Source organism: Phyllobates terribilis, unplaced genomic scaffold, assembly GCF_046119375.1.
Source record: "Phyllobates terribilis strain yellow unplaced genomic scaffold, ASM4611937v1 Scaffold_785__1_contigs__length_677335, whole genome shotgun sequence".
Classification (NCBI taxonomy): domain Eukaryota; kingdom Metazoa; phylum Chordata; class Amphibia; order Anura; family Dendrobatidae; genus Phyllobates; species Phyllobates terribilis.
In genome coordinates this window covers 417,515-439,073 of record NW_027363545.1, presented here as the reverse complement: position 1 = coordinate 439,073, position 21,559 = coordinate 417,515, and the positions used below count along the sequence as shown (strand labels likewise).

General features: G+C 47.7%; 1 protein-coding gene across 1 annotated transcript in view; it reads left to right on the top strand.

The window, feature by feature from the left end:
* LOC141240120 (dynein axonemal heavy chain 12-like) overlaps positions 1-18,061 on the top strand; it is a 33,940-nt gene extending 15,879 nt beyond the window's left edge. Inside the window, exons 10-13 of the mRNA XM_073668592.1 lie at positions 96-247; positions 699-840; positions 1,382-1,547; positions 17,200-18,061. The gene's annotated coding sequence lies outside the window, so the exon portion shown is untranslated. The remainder of the gene's footprint in view (positions 1-95; positions 248-698; positions 841-1,381; positions 1,548-17,199) is intronic.
* Positions 18,062-21,559: the final 3,498 nt, after the last annotated feature.

Genomic DNA, 21,559 nt, shown 5'->3' with positions numbered 1-21,559 from the left:
AAACTTATGTAATGTGTCAGTGCTCTCTTATCCTTACATCAAATGTGTCCGAATATGGTTTATCAAAGTTGTAACTACTTTTTTTTTATTTGAAGTTAAAAGGCCGAGGGCGCTGGGTTCACTGGAATGAGTTTATTAAAGGCACAGCCACGTGGGACAAAAGCACCAAAATCCAAGATATCATTGTGCCAACTATGGATACTGTCAGATACACCTTCCTCATGGATATGTGCATCAAAAACACCAAGTAAGAGTAACAAAATGACTCTTATTAGGAAACCTTGTTGACAATTATCCATTTTGCCATCACAATTACTTATTGTATGGGAAAACCATTCGGATAGTGGAGTCGAATTAGGAAACCCTATTGGTCTATACACAGAAAACTGGCCGCCATTCACACCTGTCTGTTTTATGTCTGTACTAAATACAGTTTGTATAAATGAAAATAGTTTGCTAGTTACTTAAGGACGGGAAACACATATCACGATGGACGGACGGGCCGCGGGACCCCTGACCTGAAATTGACAGCCTCATAGACATCCATGAGGCTGGCGAGTTTGGGTCCGGAGATCTTGGTCCGTACATGGATGGTGTTTATCGGACGTCTGAATTCGGGCCTAAATTAGTAGTTTTATTCTCAACACTGTAAAATGTTTGATTTTATGGTTGTCCTACAAACTACTTTCCTTTTTTAGCAGACCACTCTTATTTGTGGGACTGACGGGGACAGAGAAATCTATTTACGTCAAAGACAAACTGATGAACAATCTGGACAAAAAAAAATTCTTTCCCTTCTTCATCAACTTTTCTGCTCGCACCAGTGCCAATCAGATTCAGGTTTGTCTTCTTTTTATCACCCTGCCTTCTGACAAATGAAAGAGGTTGCTTCATTACGATATATAGATGTCATTGGGGGGGATACGCCACTTAGGACCCTCTGCTATTAGCCAGAGAGGAGACCCACAAACAACAGAGGTCTCTCTCGCAGACCCTGAAGATCTGTGTATTAGATGGTCAGACATACATTTAAATGGGTTGATGGACCCATGTGTGTCTTAAAACAAAAAAAATACCCTGTCGCTTCTCCACGCTGCCGCCTGTGTCCCCATCGGTCTCTTCACTTCCTTTTCGACCAGGAGATGTCAATGAAGCCAACCAGTGTCAGATGATCGCCTGCAGTGGTGACTTTCTTTCTGAGCCAGAAAAGAGAGCTAGAAGACTAGTTCTTCTAGGTCGAATGAAACATCAATTCTGAAGCCAATCAATAGCCGCTGATTTGGCTGCAGCGGTCATGTGATGTTTTCTACCTGAAAATGAGACACCGCAGTAGTGGTCAACCTATTGAATCTTCCGACACATAGTTTGCATCTTATTCTAGAATATCATCATGGACAGACTGGACAAAAGACGGAAAGGCGTGTACGACCTCAGATGGGGAAGAAATGCGTCATATTTGTGGATGATATGAACATGCCGGCATTAGAAAAATATGGAGCACAGCCACCTATCGAGCTCCTGCAGCAGTTATTAGACCACGGGAATTGGTAATATTCGCAAAAAAAATTAGTTTTTTATTTGTAAGTTTTCTTTTATCTTTTCCACTATACGTATATATGCAGCGTGTGTATGTATGTATATATATATACAGTACAGACCAAAAGTTTGGACACCCCTTCTCATTTAAAGATTTTTCTGTATTTTCATGACTATGAAAATTGTACATTCACACTGAAGGCATCAAAACTATGAATTAACACATGTGGAATTATATACTTATCAAAAAAGTGTGAAACAACTGAAAATATGTCTTATATTCTAGGTTCTTCAAAGTAGCCACCTTTTGCTTTGATGACTGCTTTGCACACTCTTGGCATTCTCTTGATGAGCTTCAAGAGGTAGTCACCGGAAATGGTTTTCACTTCACAGGTGTGCCCTGTCAGGTTTAATAAGTGGGATTTCTTGCCTTATAAAAGGGGTTGGGACCATCAGTTGTGTTGTGCAGAAGTCTGGTGGATACACAGCTGATAGTCCTACTGAATAGACTGTTAGAATTTGTATTATGGCAAGAAAAAAGCAGCTAAGTAAAGAAAAACGAGTGGCCATCATTACTTTAAGAAATGAAGGTCAGTCAGTGCGAAAGATTGGGCAAACTTTGAAAGTGTCCCCAAGTGCAGTTGCAAAAACCATCAAGCGCTACAAAGAAACTGGCTCACGAGGACTGCCCCAGGAAAGGAAGACCAAGAGTCAACTCTGCTTCTGAGGATAAGTTTATCCGAGTCACCAGCCTCAGAAATCGCAGGTTAACAGCAGCTCAGATTAGAGACCAGGTCAATGCCACACTGTCACGCTGTCAGAGCGTACAGGGGGGTCAGGGGCCTGAGCTGACCCTAGACGGGGGCCCTGACTAATCCCTCAACCTGGAGGTAGTGTTAATGGTACAGAGGTCCAGGCCGCCAGCGTAACCATAAACTTCTGAATATCCCTGAACCTAAGTAATCTAGTCCTGAGAAGGACCCCGATCACAACAATGGGAAACAGGATAGAAAATGCCCAAAACACAGTACTAGACAAACGAGACAGTACAAGGGGAAAACCAAAAACCACCTTGCATACAAAAACTAACACCACAATTACAGAGGGAACAACAACAGGTTAGGAGATAAATGATAAAGGGAGGAAGGGAACAAACCACACCGCATACTCCTCTGAACTCCACCAAACAACGATCCACTCTGAAGGTCTGCAAGAAATGCTTTCACCGACAACTTCCCTAACAGACCAGCAGGTATTTGAAGGAATCCCAATACTGCAGCATTAACTGCAGCTGGGCGAGGCTGAGCCTCGTCAAGCACAGAGAGAGAGAATTAACTCCCTCACAACAACAAAAAACAAAGCACCAAAAACTCAGCTGCGAGAAGTCAGGCTGTGTAGTCGCGACGATCTTCGTGGCGACACACCCATGACACACACAGAGTTCTAGCAGCAGACACATCTCTACAACAACTGTTAAGAGGAGACTTTGTGCAGCAGGCCTTCATGGTAAAATAGCTGCTAGGAAACCACTGCTAAGGACAGGCAATAAGCAGAAGAGACTTGTTTGGGCTAAAGAACACAAGGAATGGACATTAGACCAGTTGAAATCTGTGCTTTGGTCTGATGAGTCCAAATTTGAGATCTTTGGTTCCAACCACCGTGTCTTTGTGTGACCCAGAAAAGGTGAACGGATGGACTCTACATGCCTGGTTCCCACTGTGAAGCATGGAGGAGGAGGTGTGATGGTGTGGGGGTGCTTTGCTGGTGACACAGTTGGGGATTTATTCAAAATTGAAGGCATACTGATCCAGCATGGCTACCACAGCATCTTGCAGCGGCATGCTATTCCATCCGGTTTGCGTTTAGTTGGACCATCATTTATTTTTCAACAGGACAATGACCCCAAACACACCTCCAGGCTGTGTAAGGGCTATTGGACTAAGAGGAAGAGTCATGGGGTGCTATGCCAGATGACCTGGCCTCCACAGTCACCAGACCTGAACCCAATCGAGATGGTTTGGGGTGAGCTGGACCGCAGAGTGAAGGTAAAAGGGCCAACAAGTGCTAAGCATCTCTGGGAACTCCTTCAAGATTGTTGGAAGACCATTTCCGGTGACTACCTCTTGAAGCTCATCAAGAGAATGCCAAGAGTGTGCAAAGCAGTCATCAAACCAAAAGGTGGCTACTCTGAAGAACCTAGAATATAAGACATATTTTCAGTTGTTTCACACTTTTTTTGTTAAGTATATAATTCCACATGTGTTAATTCATAGTTTTGATGCTTTCAGTGTGAATGTACAATTTTCAAAGTCATGAAAATCCAGAAAAATCTTTAAATGAGAAGGTGTGTCCAAACTTTTTTCTGTACTGTATATACACACACATATATATACTGTATATATACACACACATATATATATATATATATATATATATATACACACACACATATATATATATATATATATATATTGTATATATACACAACACATATATATATTGTGTATATATACACACACACACATATATATATATACTGTATATAGACACACACACATATATACTGTATATAGACACACACACATATATACTGTATATACACACACACATATACAGTATATACTGTATATAGACACACACACATATATATATTGTATATAGACACACACATATATATATATATATATATATATATATATATATATATACTGTATATACACACACATATATATATATACTGTATATATACACACACACAAATATATAGCAACAGGGCCCCGCTGCGTCCTCTGTGTCTCTGTACAGATATAAGTGTAACACGTACTGGATCCAGCACAGGTGACAGTCTGCCATAGAGCTGACGTGCAGTACATACACTGTGTTATGGGGGCGCTCACCTGTGCGGACCCCGCTCTCCGGCCGCTACTTCTTTGCTCATATAAGGTCTCATTCTGCCATTAAACAATTCGGTTGTCATGGCAGCGGGGGTGGGGCGTTGGTAGGGGGCGTGTCTGGTATAGGGCAGATTGGGGCGGGGCTGTCATGCAGTGCTTGTCTCATCCCTGTAATTTCCTGCTGATGCCACCTGGTGGACAGCATTGGTCAGTACACGCTGAGAATGCTACATTTGCATTGTACTGTGGGAGCTGCTGGTACTACTGGTGCTTCCTGACTGCTGTCCCTATGAGGTATGCAGTATGTCACATGGTGGGGGAGGAACATTTTATATATGTATATGCACTGCTCAAAAAATAAAGGGAACTGTGCGGCCCTCCAAACAAATGCCACCCCACACCATTACTGACCCACTACCAAACCGGTCATGCTGAGGGATGTTGCAGGCAGCAGATCGCTCTCCACGGCGTCTCCAGACTCTGTCACGTCTGTTACATGTGCTCAGTGTGAACCTGCTTTCATCTGTGAAGAGCACAGGGCGCCAGTGGCGACTTTGCCAATCCTGGTGTTCTGTGGCATTTCTTTGGATGGCCGCACAGCCCTCCTTGTGCTCGGCAGAGGTAGCCTGACTGCCATTAGGTACCGAGATGAGATCCTCAGACTGGCGACTTTGCCAATCCTGGTGTTCTGTGGCATTTCTTTGGATGGCCGCACAGCCCTCCTTGTGCTCGGCAGAGGTAGCCTGACTGCCATTAGGTACCGAGATGAGATCCTCAGACCCCTTGTGAGACCATATGCTGGTGCAGTTGGCCCTAGGTTCCTCCTAATGCCGGACAATGCCAGACCTCATGTGGCTGGAGTGTGTCAGCAGTTTCTGCAAGATGAAGGCATTGAAGCTATGGACTGGCCCGCCCGTTCCCCAGACCTGAATCCGGGACACATCTGGGACATCATGTCTCGCTCCATCCATAAAACGGACAAACAACACAAATATTGGTTCTATCTTTTACACATTTGGGGTAGCCCTTAAGAGGGCCATTGGGTCAAAGAGAGAGAGAGAAGAGAGAGGGGAGGGAGAGAAGAGAGAGGGAAGGGAGAGATACCGGGAGATACCAAGAGAGGGAAAAAAGAGAGACCCAACCAGTGCAAGGCTAAGCCGGGCAGGCGGCAGCGGCTATTTATACCCACTGCTGATCTCTGATTGGTGGAAAATCTGGGTATGGCTGCTCTGATTGGTGGAAAAACTGGGTGTGGCTGCTCTGTGATTGGTCAGCATTATGACCTCACAGTGGCGATGACTCATACCTCCTGGGTGGTTGTTTTTAATGTATTTTTTGTTGTAACATTTTGTATGGCTGTTTGGTGCAGGGGGTGGGGTCGGGAGTATTTTAACCCCTGCACACCCCCATGACCATATGCCTCGACCCGTAGAAGCGTGATAGACACGCGAAACGGCCGTCGTCCGCAAAAGGCGCCGCTTCCCTGTATTTTTAATGGAAATGGAATAAAAGAAGATTTTATTAAATCGGTGTGCCACCTCGCTTTCTTCATGTATGAGTAGTATAATAATGATGATTTATCCTGGGGATGGGTTATCAATATCAGATCGGTGGGGCTCCGACACGCGGCACCGGCTCTACCCATCAGCTGATTGCAGCGCTCAAGTGTAAATAGTGTGAAGATTGAACATCACAGCTCCATTCACTGTACTGTGGGTCCTGCAGATCAGCTAATATTCATGTAATAGGAGCTGATCTGCAGCACCAGGGAGCGGCCACTACAGAGTGAACAGATCAGTGATTTTTCAGCTCCTCAACACTGTTTACATCTGACCTCGGCCGAAGCTGCAAACAGCTGATTAGTGGAGGTGCCGTGTGCCGGACCACCACAAATCTGATATTAATGAGCTAACCAGGGGATAAGCCATCAAAATGTTTGTCCTGGAAAATCCCTTTAAGGCCCACCTGCACATAATAAATATATATATATATATATATATATATATATATATATATATATATATATATATATAGCAAAGAGTGGGAAGGGGTTAATCACAGGCTCATAAAACGGACAAACAACACAAATATTGGTTCTATCTTTTACACATTTGGGGTAGCCCTTAAGAGGGCCGTTGGGTCAAAGAGAGAGAGAGAGAGAGGGGAGGGATAGATACCGGGAGATACCAAGAGAGAGAAAAAGAGAGAGACCCAACCAGTGCAAGGCTAAGCCGGGCAGGCGGCAGCAGCTATTTATACCCACTGCTGATCTCTGATTGGTGGAAAATCTGGGTGTGGCTGCTATTTATACCCACTGCTTATCTCTGATTGGTGGAAAATCTGGGGGTGCCTGCTCTGTGATTGGTGGAAAATCTGGGCATGGCTGCTCTGTGATTGGTCAGCATTATGACCTCACAGTGGCGATGACTCATACCTCCTGGGTGGTTCTTCTCGGCAATTCTGTTTTCTGATTGGTGGAAATTCTAATCAGCATTATGACCTCACAGTGGCCGTGACTCATGTTTCATGGACTGTTCTATCTGGGTGACCTGAAACATGCTGATCTCTGATTGGTTGAAATTCAAGTCATCTTCATGACATCACAATCGAGAAGAATGAATATCCAATTTACTTAATATAAATGACCAGCAATGCTGTTCTCTTAATGGTGGAAATTCAAGTCATCTTCATGACATCACAATCAGCATGTTATTACTGCCGATATGTCCAATTTTTTTCCTAAATTTCCTACGTTTGTCCTAATTTATTAGCACATATATACCACTCATTCCTACAATCAAAGGATCAGGAAACCCCTCTGAAATCAATATCCTACAATTTACCCCAACAGCAAAAAAACAACTATACACAAAATACCAAAAGGTATATCAGATTATTAATGAGCAAATAAAAGACACATAAAAATAATTTTTAGAAATGTGTAGAAAAAATGCTGTAAAGTAAGAACGCTTCAAAAGTAGAAATGTTAATGATCTATTTAATCAATTAACAAAATACAAGTGAATGAACAAACGAAAAATCTAGATCCAATCAATATTTGGTGTGACCAACTTTTCACTTTAAAACAGCGTCAATTCTTCTAGGTACACCTGCGCAAAGTCAGGGATTTTGTAATAATGCAGTCAGGTGTCTGGTCATACACCATGGCAAGACTGAGCAAGAATACACAAGGAAGTTATACTACATCAGCAAGGTCTCTAAGGCACAAATTTCAAAGCAGATTGAGGGTTCAAGATGTGTCATTCAAGCACTAGTGAAGAAGCACAAGAAAATGTGCAAGGTTGAGGTCAATAGATGCAGTGGTCGGCCAAGGAAACTTAGTGCAGCAGATGTATGACACATTATGGTTACTTTCCTTCAAAAGCGGAAGATGTCCAGCAGTGCCATCAGCTCAGAACTGGCAGCAACCAGTGGGACTCAGCTTCACTCATCTACTGTTCAGAGAAGACTGGCCAGAAGTGGTCTTCATAGCAGAATTATGGTGAAAAAGCCATATCTTCCACATCAAAACAAGGCCAAGTGACGCTGAGTCACTGCATTAAAACAGAGAAAACGGGGAAGGAGGGGGGGGGGATTGGCAAGTTGTGCGCGGTTGAGCCAAAATATGAAAAATGTGGTTGTTACTGTAGGGAGTTTGTTCACTGAAGGGCTGGAGAGCAGAACAATAATGAGTGTCTGTGGTCAATAGTGATGCATAACCACGGTGAAGGGTCCTGTAAGTTTGGGGCTGCATTTCAGCAAATGGAGTTGGGAATTGGGTCAGACCTCATGCTATAACATTTTCCCCCATCATGGGCTCCTCTCTGGCATATTGTCCCTATTCTGGCATAATTTCCCTCATTCTGGTTTAAGACATCGCTGTTTCCTCCGCTGCACCTCCTGCATTCTTCAATATCCAGATCCATATTCCAGTTTGTCTTCTCTTCTGCACTACGTGAGTCCACAATCAACTGAGGAATACCTACGTCTGCTTACTATCCTTATTTCTGTTTGCATATTACTGTACCTAAGTAAACTTGGACTATCGTTAACGTTTACATACCCTAATAGTAATGAAGGCCGTGCCTTACAGATTAGGTTCTAAGAAGTGTTGTTTGGAATGAACTTACCTTCATAAACTGTTTGCTGTGATCTTTTGCACTTGAGTTTAAAATAGACTTTCACACTACTCTTGTCTCAGTCTCTGCTTTTTTCGCCATTGGACTTCAGGGTATCTACTAACATCGTAACAGGCAGTTCCTTTGAGCTCATGATTCTCATTTGGTCTGACATGCACTGTGAGCTGTGAGGTCTTATATAGACAGGTGTGTGCCTTTCCAAATCAAGTCCTATCAGTTTAATTAAACACAGCTGGACTCCAATGAAAGAGTAGAACCATCTCAAGGAGGATCACAAGGAAATGGACAGCATGTGACTTAAATATGAGCAAAGGGTCTGAATATTTATGACCATGTGATATTTCAGTTTTCCTTTTTTAATAAATTTGCAAAAATTTCTACATTTCTGTTTTTTTTCAGTCAAGATGGGGTGCAGAGTGTACTTTAGTGAGAAAAAAAAATGAACTTTTTAGAATTTACCAAATGGCTGCAATGAAACAAGGAGTGAAAAATGTAAAGGGGTCTGAATACTTTCCGTACCCACTGTATATAGTACTCAATGGGTGTGGCCTGCCTCTGATTGAGAAGTGCCTCTTCCGGCAGTCTGAATAAGGGTCTATCATTAGGGGTGTGACTAATTTGTTTTCACTTAGGGTGATATATGTCCCGCTTTTAATGAGATTTAATAACATTTGTATTTTAGGGTTTCTATTATAATTCTGGGATTTCCTAATTTGTTTATAGAATTTTTGAATTGCATAACACATAGGATGAGGATAATAGGTTTAGTATATGAGATAGGAAATAGTTATTGATAGAACTAGTGCAGTGGATGGGCACTAGTGTTAATAAAAAGAGGGGCATTTCCTGATAGTGTGCGCCATGTCCCATGATTTGGGAATCTTACAGACCATATTGCACTATCATTAAGTTGCTGTTTTGTTGCTATGCAGTTAGGTTTTCCTTTCTTATAAGTTTGTCCTTTGTCTCTCCCTGTCTCTCTCAGATGTAGCTGTGATGTCAGTAACCCCTCCCTTCTTCTCCATTCTTCTTCCTCATTCACCATTTTCAGCCATGTTAGAAGCTTATGTGCTTCCAGCCCGTTTCTAAAAAAGTCTTTTTACCTGCTGTACATTTGCACATCATCGAGTATTCTGCTAGAAAATAAATCTTCTTCTGAATCTTCAACAATGTGCTTCTTGCAGTCGAGTTAAACTATCTGAAGACATCACTATGTGTGAGTACGGTAAAGAGACAGCCTAGAAACGGTGTCTCACAGCGCCCTATGCTTGCAGCTTAGTCATGGAGTCAGAATAGTGTGAGTTCAGTGAGAGTTAGTGAAGTGCATAGTGAAGGTGAAGTTCAGGTGCGGTGGGCTGCTAGGGGCAGCATGTGTCACTTGTTCCAGGCAGTGGGAGGCATTACTGGGATCCAGAGCAATCGCTCCAGTCACGTCCAGAGCCTAAGGTCTGGTATAGGAGCTGCCGGACACTTTGTGTACTCTGAAGTACAAAGGAAGATGGACAGGGACCTGCATAGATGGAAGTTGAAGGCCAGTCCCGGGTGCACTGCAGAGGTGGACGAGAAATACAGGATGAGCTAGCAACAGGGCTGAAGAGGAGTTATGCTAAGAAGGAGGATAATGTGAATTGCTGTGCCTTATCCTGTCTGTACCCACCTGATGAACTAGAACTGTCAAGTATATGTTTGACTGTTACAAAGAACTTTGTGTCCCCTAAATTGTGTGCGGCGGCTTCTGAGGAAAGAAGCCTGAAGGCAGTGGAGGCCTGCGGCCTACAAGAGAATGTGCTGCACCCCACACCCTAGACCACACTGGGACTGGGACACCCATTGTCTGTAAAGTGCCAGAGCGAAATCAGACAGACGTTCAGTCACGACTACCGCTCTGTGCCACTTTACAAGATGAGTGATAAGGGAACTTCTCGATCAGAAGAGAAGAGGAAATAATGGTCGCTGCCCAAACTGTGACAAGAACAGGACCACAATGTGTGTCACCCTGGCCTGGATGCCACAAATGTATAATAAAGCTGTGTCTGAGAGCAAAGGGGAGGTCCTCTAGTCAAGGGCCATTAGCATGCAATACCTCCTGTCACAGGCCAGTAGGGGGAGCAGGCTGCCCCTATAAAAGCTGGAACTGGGGGCAGGGTTAGAGAGAACTGGACAACCTGTCTCTGGATTGAGAGGTGTCCCAGAGCCGGGACAGACAGTTGTGTTGCAGCCTAAGAGGACGTGTGGCAGTAGGAGAGCCACGAGCCAGCGACAAAAGGCGAAGTGAGTCTGTCCTGGCAGATAAAGAAACTAATCTTCCAGACTTTGGTGTCTGAGGCTGTGAGGATTCCACATCCTACAGCAGATAACCAGTCCGCAGGGGACTGTATGTTCCTTGGCCTAAGAAGCCCGGAGGCTCCGCCATAGCAGAAGGGACCAACAGAGCCGTACCAGGCCGGGAGTAGCAAGGGACCCAAGTTGCAAGCCATACGGGCGAGAGGACACGGTGAGCTCAGGAACGTGGGCTGTTACATTACCAGAAGGGAAATAGCCAGAAGGAGCACAGAGAGCACGGTAGGCCGACACCCTCATCTTGACCAGGGCCAGCTTCCCACTTGCTCTCAGACATCCAGGCCCCCTCCTAGCCGGGCCTGTTTCTGGGTCGTTTTACCTGTTCTAATAAAGACCCTGAACTGTTTAAGAGGCCTCCGTTTCCTGGCTAACGCGGTTGGAATCATCCCCTCCATCATCCATCATACACTGCCCTGGGGCCCTACTCTTCCCGTGGGGAGTTGTACTATTCGGAGCTGCACATTTACATCTGCCCCAGAGGTCTGCACTGCAGCGGCGGTTAGCACTGACCGCAATCCACGGGTGGCGTAGTCGGACATTACTTAAAACTTATAAAGGACTGCCACTGGCCTGACCACCCTAAGCCACGGACCGGGTTGCCACCACTACCCCCATCGTCTCCCTATTGCCCGGCTCCGAGTGTCCCACGGCCCAGGGGGTGAGTCAGCTTTGGCGTAGTCGGCAGGATTGTAACCAACCCGCCACAAACGGGTATTGCGTGCCTGAAAAAGACTGTACACGTACCTGAAGAAGAGTTTTTCCACCACCCGGAGCCGTTTCCCGCCATTTTCAACCGTCTCCCGCCATCTTCCGTCGGTTCCCGCCATCTTCAGCCGTTTTCCCGCCAACGGATGCCATCTTCAGGACGCTGCGCGGGAAGAGGAGGGGCGTGGACGTCCAAACCGCGCGAGACCCGAATCTCCGCCCCACGCACCGACGCTGCGTAAGGTCCTGGAAGGGAGAGAGAGCGACGCTGACGTCATCAGGACGCGACGCAGGTCCTCGTCCGGAGCAGCACCAGCGGAGTCGCGGCCTACAGAAGAGGATCGTCAGAAGGTAGACCACGCTTAACTAGGGGGGAGGAAGATGTCGGACACTGAGGCGCCCACTACCACCAGCACAGCTGCAGCAGCGGTGATGCCATTTTCCCTGCCCTACGTCAATGGAGGGCCTGGTTGCCTAAGTATTCAGGGGAGCCCCATGCCCTAACTGACTTTAAGGAAAGGCTGTACAGTTTGTTCCAAGTTTACCCCCTGACAGAGGAACAGAAGATTAGCATACTGACAGGGCAGTTAACTGGCACAGCCCAGCGGGAGGTAAAGTAATGGCCCGCTGAGGAGAAAAGGACCGTAAAGGACATTCTGGCCCGGCTGCGGGGTACCTTTGATACACGTACCTCCGCTGAAATTAAAATGCGGTTCTACGGATGTAAGCAGCGGGCACAGGACAGCATCAGAGACTATGCCCTAAATTTGCAGGAAGCCTTGAGAGCGATCAAACAAGCTGACCCTGGCAGCGTGCAGGATACGGATAAGCTACTAACAGAACAGTTCATAGAAGGTCTGCTGTCTAGCGCCCACAGGACCCAGCTGCGCCTCATGTTCTTTCAGAACCCTGATCTGACCTTTGCCCAATTCAAGGACAGGGCCATAAGGGTGCTCCGTGAACCCGCAACAAGTGGCGCTATAAACCCCAGGCGCCCTGCTCTCACCTACCACCAGAAGGCGGCGCCCTCCTCTGTGGACTCTGTGGGGGACGATGCACAGGCCCTGAACCAAGCCCCGTCGAAAGATCTGCATCACCAAGTCCAGGAGCTGACCAGGAGCGTTGCGGCATTGACCAGGACCGTCCAGGCGTTACAAGTGGACCCGTCAAGACCCATCGAGTTGGCTTCAAGTCCGGAGGATGTCCCGTGGCGTCGACAGAGGAGGACCCCGTCGTTCCGAGGGAGGCCCACAGATCGCTACGCAGAGGATGGACAGCCCATTTGCCGTCGATGCAACCAGCCCGGACACATTTCCAGGTACTGTAATTTAAACGGGTCCAACCTGGGGCAGAGAGCCAACCCCCAGGCATAAGATCACCAGGCCCTTATAATTGGCGTGATAAGTACGTTGGGGGGGGCGCCCGGTTTTACCCGTGGTGCTGAACGGTATCCCCATGAGCGCCTTGCTGGATACCGGGTCGCAAGTAACTACTATCCCTTATGTACTTTTTAAGCAGTATTGGACTGATGCTGATATAACACGGTACCCAGACAGTGACTTGAGCATCATCGCCAGTAATGGCTTGCCCGTGCCGCAGATGGGGTTCAAGGAAATGACCATTAAAATTGGTAAAGTTGAACTACCGGCACAGGGAGTGATTATTGTGGACATTGACCGTCGTGAAAGTCACCCTAAAATAACTGTGGGTACTAACGTGATTGAAAATTGTCTTTCAGAGGTAATTGTAATTCTACAACAGGTGGCAGTGAATGCTAGTTCCAGCCAACAGAGAGTCCTCAACAAGGAGATAAAAGCCCTGATGAGACGGCAGCAGGTAGAACTGTCTGGTGGTGAGATCGGTAGCGTAAGACTGAGTGACCCATTCCCCATTTCCATGCCTCCCAAAAGTGAAATGATGATCTGGTGTCGGACTGCAATCGGGTTGAGAGGTAGAGACTACCAAGCCATGGTAGAACCCGTGTACTCAGACAGCAGGCCCACCATTTTGACAGCCTGGGGGGTGGTTGATGTCCGTCATGGGAGGGTGCCCGTTCACATTCTCAACATTGGGGAGAGGGAGGTACACTTACCCAGGTACGCTACACTTGCCAAACTGTTTGCTGTTGAGCACAAAGCTATCAGGGCCGTGGAACCTTTGCCTCCCTCTCCACAGGCGGAGAGTAATGGCTCCCAGAAACAAAAGGAGGACTGGTGCCAGAAACTCCATGTGGGTGCTGACTCCACTCCCCTGCACCAAAAACAAGGAGTCTACCGGGTGGTACAGGAGTACGAGAGAGTCTTTAGTAAGCACCCGCTAGACTTCGGCAGAGTAAAAGGGATAGAACACCACATCCCCACAGGGAGCCACCCACCAATAAAAGAGAGACACAGGCCTGTACCCCCTGCACATTATCAGAACGCCAAAGGTATGCTGCGGGAAATGAAAGAAGCTGGGGGCATTAGAGATAGCTGTAGCCCCTGGGCAGCCCCCCTGGTTCTGGTAAAAAAGAAAGACGGCACCATGAGAATGTGCGTGGACTATAGACAAATCAACCGTATCACCCACAAAGACGCATATCCGCTGCCTAGAATAGAAGAGTCTTTAGCCGCACTAAAATCAGCTAACTTCTTTTCTACTTTGGACCTTACTAGCGGGTACTGGCAGGTTCCTGTGGCAGAGGCTGACAAGGAGAAGACCGCCTTCACCACCCCGATGGGACTGAGCGAGTTCAACTGTATGCCCTTCGGGCTCTGGAACGCACCAGGGACCTTCCAGAGGCTGATGGAATGCTGTCTAGGGCACCGAAACTTCGAGACTGTCCTCCTTTACCTGGACGACGTGATCGTCTATTCGAAGACTTACGAGCACCATCTAAAGCACCTGGCCGAGGTGTTCGAAGCCCTGGCAGGCTATGGCCTGAAGGTGAAACCATCAAAGTGTCACCTGTTGAAACCGAAGGTCCAGTACCTAGGGCACGTGGTAAGTGCGGAAGGAGTAGCCCTCGACCCTGAGAAGGTCACGGCAATCAAGAGCTGGCCAAGCCCTTCGAACATCAAGGAAGTGAGGCAATTCCTCTGGTTGGTAGGCTACTACCGAAGGTTCATCCCCGGGTTCACTAAGATGGCAGCTCCTATGCAGGACTTCCTGATAGGACAGTCTAAGTCCAGAAGCCAAAAGCCACCCTTCAAGTGGGATAAACCGGAAGAGGAGTCCTTCCGTCAGTTGAAGATGGCCCTCACAGGGGATGAGATCCTGGCCTACCCTGATTATGGCCAGCCTTTTATTCTCCACACAGACGCCAGTAATGTGGGACTGGGAGCCGTACTGTCACAAAACCAACAGGGCAGAGAAAGAGTGATCGCGTACGCCAGTCGGAAGCTGAGGCCCACCGAGAGGAACCCGGAGAATTACAGCTCCTTCAAGCTAGAATTCTTGGCGGTGGTGTGGGCCCTAACGGAACGCTTCAAGCATTACCTGACCTCCGCAAAGTTCACTGTGTACACGGACAACAACCCGTTAACACACCTAGACAGTGCAAGACTTGGTGCCCTGGAACAGCGGTGGATGGCCCGTCTCTCCAATTATGACTTCGTGATCAAGTACCGGGCAGGCAAAACCCATGCCAACGCTGATGCCCTATCGAGAATGCCTCACTTACCTGAAGGTGACGAAGACCCAGAAGAGCTGGAGGAGGTAGAACTCCCCGCGTTTCACCGGTATGGGGCCGCTCAATACTCCCACCGCGTGAAGGAGGAAGATTTAACAACCGTTATGATCAATCCCCTACCTCACCACAGCTGGGCCGAGACCCAAGATAGTGACCCTGCAATCCGCCTGGTGAAAGATCTGCTGACCCAGGAAGATGCCCGCTTAGATCCGGATGCTCCAGAGGAAGCCAAGCAGCTATGGAAAGAGAAGAGCAAGCTGTTCCTCTATGAAGGCAAGCTGTACAGAAGACTTGTCAACCACCGGACACAAGAGCTGACCTGGCAAGTCGTGGTCCCAAGGCGGGATGCAGCTATGGTCCTGGGGGCTTACCATGACAGAGCGGGGCACTTCGGTTGGAAGAAACTGGAGTTCCTGCTAAGAGGACGGCTCTTTTGGGTCGGCATGAGAGGGGCTGTAGAGAAGTGGTGCAGGGACTGTGGCCCTTGTAACTTAAGGAGAAAAGACCGCACCAGCCAGAAGACACCCTTGAAGCCCATCGTCACCCAGCAGCCTCTTGAGCTGGTAGCTCTGGACCACGTCAAATTGGCTCCAAGCCGGTCAGGATACATCTACGCCCTGACAATCGTGGACCACTATTCCCGTTTTCTAGTGGTGGTCCCGGTAAAAGACTTGACAGCCCAAACGGCGGCCAGAGCCTTCCAGCAATACTTCTGCCGTCCACACGGGTATCCGGAACAGGTCCTGACGGACCAGGGTCCAGCGTTCGGAGCTGAAATCTTGCAAGAGTTCTGCAACCTCTATGGCTGTAAGAAGATTCGGACAACGCCTTACCGCCCACAAACCAATGGGATGTGTGATTAAATGAACAATATAGTCATTGATCTCCTGAAGACGTTGCCCCTGGAGGAATGCAGCCTGTGGCCAGAAAAACTGCCGGACCTGATAGACTTATACAACCATATCCCGGTGAACGCTACAAACTGCACCCCGGCTTACCTGATGCGAGCCAGACCAGGTAAGCTGCCCCTAGATCTGGAGATGGGAGTCCTAACACCTGAGGACACCTCCCTGGATGCGGACTGGGATTCGGAGAGGCGACTGCAGTACAAGAATGTACAGGAGAGTGTGGAGAAGAGCCTGGCCCAGGTGAGAGAAAGGCAAGAAAGACTCTTCAACCAACACGCCCCTGCTGGTCCCCTAGAACCTGGTGAGCAGGTCCTGAAGCGAAAGAGAAGGCTACATAAGATGGACGACCAGTGGGAAAGGGAACCCTACACCGTACTGCAGTCTGATCATGACAACTCGAAGGTGTGCGTGATCACCAAGGATGGAGGAGAAACCACTAGTACCGTCTCCAGAGACCACCTAAAAAGGTGCCCCGAACAACTCCGTAGTGCAGAAGAGGATCAAAGTGACCTTGAACCCGCAGAGGACAAGGAAGAAATGATCAGCACCGTTCTCTGAGAGTTCCCTCAGTCCTGGACTCGAATAAACGATGCCATAGTGGTACCCGTCCTGCATTTCCTGCAACCGGCTCAGCAACAACCTACACCAGAGCCGGAAGGTGAAGAAGAGCAAGCAGTTCCAGAGGCAGAAGAGCCTGTACCAGCAGCCCAGGAGAATCAACCCTCTGCTGACAGTGAGCCTGCCATGCCTGCGATGAGCCAAAGGACCCGTAGACAGCTGCCTGCCCTACCTGTACACCAAGCTGGTAGCTCTACCCCTAACGCTAGTGAAGAAAACCAGGTTGGTCCACCACCAGACAGTGGGTTACGCAGGTCAACCAGAAGCACAAAGGGGCAGATACCCGCTCGCTGGAGAATATAGGGTGCACTAAAACTGTAAATAACCCTGTTGCCAAGTGTTGAAATGTTTGCAAATTTACATGCATGATTAGTAATTGTGTATTTCAGTTTCTTACAGTTACCGTACGGACTCAAAGGTTATGGACTTTTAATAACCGGGACTTTGTATGGACTGCGTTCGGAGCCTGACCAAGGAATGAACTAAGACTGTAAAGGACTTGGGGCTAGGACAGACCCCCACCTGGTTAAGGCTCCCCGTTGTGTTGGTGAAAATGGACACCCGGTCACAGACCACACTGTGACCTTAAGAACTCAATCTGTGCGTCACTTGCCTGATAATGTTTTATGGTCATGCATATGATCTTTGTTTATTGTTTAGTCCCGGAGTACTAAATTTTACTAGGGGGGAATGTGTCACCCTGGCCTGGATAACACAAATGTATAATAAAGCTGTGTCTGAGAGCAAGGGGGAGGTCCTCTAGTCAAGGGCCATTAGCATGCAATACCTCCTGTCACAGGCCAGTAGGGGGAGCAGGCTGCCCCTATAAAAGCTGGAACTGGGGGCAGGGTTAGAGAGAACTGGACAACCTGTCTCTGGATTGAGAGGTGTCCCAGAGCAGGGACAGACAGTTGTGTTGCAGCCTAAGAGGACGTGTGGCAGTAGGAGAGCCATGAGCCAGCGACAAAAGGCGAAGTGAGTCTGTCCTGGCAGATAAAGAAACTAATCTTCCAGACTTTGGTGTCTGAGGCTGTGAGGATTCCACATCCTACAGCAGATAACCAGTCCGCAGGGGACTGTATGTTCCTTGGCCTAAGAAGCCCGGAGGCTCCGCCACAGCAGAAGGGACCAGCAGAGCCGTACCAGGCCGGGAGTAGCAAGGGACCCAAGTTGCAAGCCATAAGGGCGAGAGGACACGGTGAGCTCAGGAATGTGGGCTGTTACATTACCAGAAGGGAAATAGCCAGAAGGAGCACAGAGAGCACGGTAGGCCGACACCCTCACTCTGACCAGGGCCAGCTTCCCACTTGCTCTCAGACATCCAGGCCCCCTCCTAGCCGGGCCTGTTTCTGGGTCGTTTTACCTGTTCTAATAAAGACCCTGAACTGTTTAAGAGGCCTCCGTTTCCTGGCTAATGCGGTTGGAATCATCTCCTCCATCATCCATCATACACTACCCTGGGGCCCTACTCTTCCCGTGGGGAGTTGTACTATTCGGAGCTGCACATTTACATCTGCCCCAGAGGTCTGCACTGCAGCGGCGGTTAGCACTGACCGCAATCCACGGGTGGCGTAGTCGGACATTACTTAAAACTTATAAAGGACTGCCACTGGCCTGACCACCCTGAGCCACGGACCGGGTTGCCACCACTACCCCCATCTTCTCCCTATTGCCCGGCTCCGAGTGCCCGAGAGCAAATACATTAAATCACTAGCAGACAGTGCAGTTATCAAACAATAAAAAATAGACAGGATTCAAATGCAAGCAACATAATGTCAGAACTGATATACACATTAAGTGACTAGATTCCCTGGATAGCTAAATTCGCTGCTGAGGCCAGAACATGGGCTGCCCAGCACTATTTAAGTGCAACCCATGAAGATAGACACTCTAATTTACAAGGCCATAACATATAGGTGCATCTCACAAAATTAGAATATCATCAAAAAGTTAATTTATTTCAGTTCTTCAATGCAAAAAGTGAACCTCATATATTATATAGAGTCATTGCAAACACAGTGATCTATTTCAAGTGTTTATTTCTGTTAATGTCGATGATTATGGCTTACAGCCAATGAAAACACAAAAGTCATTAACTCAGTAAATTAAAATAATTAACAAAAAACACCTGCAAAGACTTCCTAAGCATTTAAAAAGGTCCCTTAGTCTGTTTCAGTAGGCTCCACAATCATGGTGAAGACTGCTGACTTGACAGATGTCCAGAAGGCAGTCATTGACACACTCCACAAGGTCCCAGAGTTCCAATTTTCATTTGAAATCAAGGTCCCAGAGTCTGGAAGAAGAGTGGAGAGGCCACGATCCAAGCTGCTTGAGGTCTAGTGTGAAGTTTCCACAATCAGTGATGGTTTGGGGAGCCATGTCATGTGCTGGTGTAGGTCCACTGTGTTTTTTCAACACCAAAGTCAGCGCAGCCGTCTACCAGGAAATTTTAGAGCATTTCATGCTTCCCTCCGCCACAGTATCATAGCTACCAGGGGGGCAAAGGGGCGGTGGCCCCGGGCCCCTCGCTCTTAGGGGGCCCATCCAGGGCTACGCCAGTGTAACTGTATCTGGCATGCCCCTGGTGCCAGCATCGGGCCCCACCGCCCGTCACCGCCGCAAGTTTACTGATGAGAGAGGGAGCGCGGATCTCTCTCCCATTAGTCCCTTCTGTGACTGACGTCTCTGGCATCATCACTTGGCGCCCGGCCCGCTGTGCTGAAGATGTGTGCGGGCTGGGTGCTCTGAGCAGCGAGGGAACCAGGAGGAGAGGTGAGTACCGTTTATTTATTTTTTGCCGGGTGGGGGGCGGCATTATATTACAGACTCTGCCTATGGGAAGGGGGAGGTGCATTATACTACAGACTCTGCCTATGGGGGGCATTATACTACAGACTCTGTTTATGAGCAGGGGAGGGCATTATACTACAGACTCTGCCTATGGGGGGGACATTGTACTACAGACTCTGCCTATAAGAGGGGGAGCATTATACTACAGACTCTGCCTATGGGGGGTGCATTTTACTACAGACTCTGCCTATAGGTGGGGCATTATACTACAGACGCTGCCTATGAGATGGGGGGGCATTATACCACAGACTCTGCCTATGAGATGGGGGGGCATTATACTACAGATTCTGCCTATGAGGAAGGGGGGGGCATTATACTACAGACTCTGCCTATGAGGAGGGGGGAGCATTATACTACAGACTCTGCCTATGGGGGGGGCATTATACTGCAGACTCTGCCTATGGGGGGGCATTATACCACAGACTCTGCCTATGATGATGGGTGGAGCATTATACTACAGACTCTGCCTATGGGGGGGAGCTTTATACTACAGACTCTGTCAATGGGGGGAGCATTTTACTACAGACTCTGCCTATAGGGGCGCATTATACTATACGAAGGACTATGGGGAGTGCATTATACTATATTGAGGACTATCTGGTGCATTATACTATGGGGGGCATTATACTACAGACTCTGCCTATGGGGGTGCATTATACTATATGAAGGACTATGGGGAGTGCATTATACTATATTGAGGACTATCTGGTGCATTATACTATATGTAGGCTATTTATACAGTGTGGGAGATAATGTGGGTTCTTTGAACAGTGTGGGGGCCATCATACAGTGTGGGAGATAATGTGGGATCTTTGTATGGTGTGGAGGCCATCATACAGTGTTGGAGCCATCAGCTTGGGGGCTACTAAGGGGTCAGTATACTGTGTGGGGGTACTATACAGTGAGGGGGAATTATATAGTGAATAGGAGAACATCATACTGGTTAGAGCGGAGCTCTACATGGGGGGAGACTCAGGACATTATTAAATCTTAGGTGGGCACTTATTGTTATAGGGGAACTCAGGTTATCGTGACTGTCGAAGGGGCACTATTACTTTGTAGGGTGCACAATGTGGGCACTGTTTTCTAGGACACTTGCACACGGCATTACTTTATTTTAGAGGTTTGTTTTACCATCTAGAGGGCACACAGTAGGTGCAGTAATAGGGACACATTTTGCAGCAGAGGCTCAGTATTGGGGTATCAGCAGGATGAGAAGTTTGTGCAGGTTGGGGATAGATGTGGTCAGTGCCTGAAATGTAAGGAGTCAAATGTGTCTTTGTTGTGATCTCTGCATACCTGAGACTCTGAGTCCTGGCTGGAGAAGTTGTCGTGTTGGTCTGGGCCAGATGGAAAAGACGGGGAAAGTGAACAATTTAATCAGAAAGAACGTCAGCTGTAAGGTACTATATATAACTGAGCTGTGATCTCTTATATGTTCTGCAGGACTGGCATCTATCAATATATGTCACCATATGGCGGTAATATCAGTGCTGGTCTTTGTATAGAGATTATTTTTAGTAACAGCGCGGTCATCTGCTGAGGTTTTCCTACATCCACTATCTGGGTGCGCCACTATAGTTGTAATCAGGGTTACCTGGTTAGAGGCCCACTCAGAAGTTTCGGCCCCCTGAACCAAAACCTTAGCTACGCCAAGCTTTTTGGAGATGGAAATGTCATTTTCCAGCAGGACTTGGCCCCTGTCCACACTGACAAAAGTACTAATACCTGGTTTACACACAACAGTATCACTGTGCTTGATTGGCAGCAAACTCGCCTGACCTTAACCCCATAGAGAATCTATGGGGTATTGTCAAGAGGAAAATGAGAGACACCAGACCCAACAATGCAGACGAGCTGAAGGCTTCTATCAAAGCCACCTGGGCTTCCATAACCCCT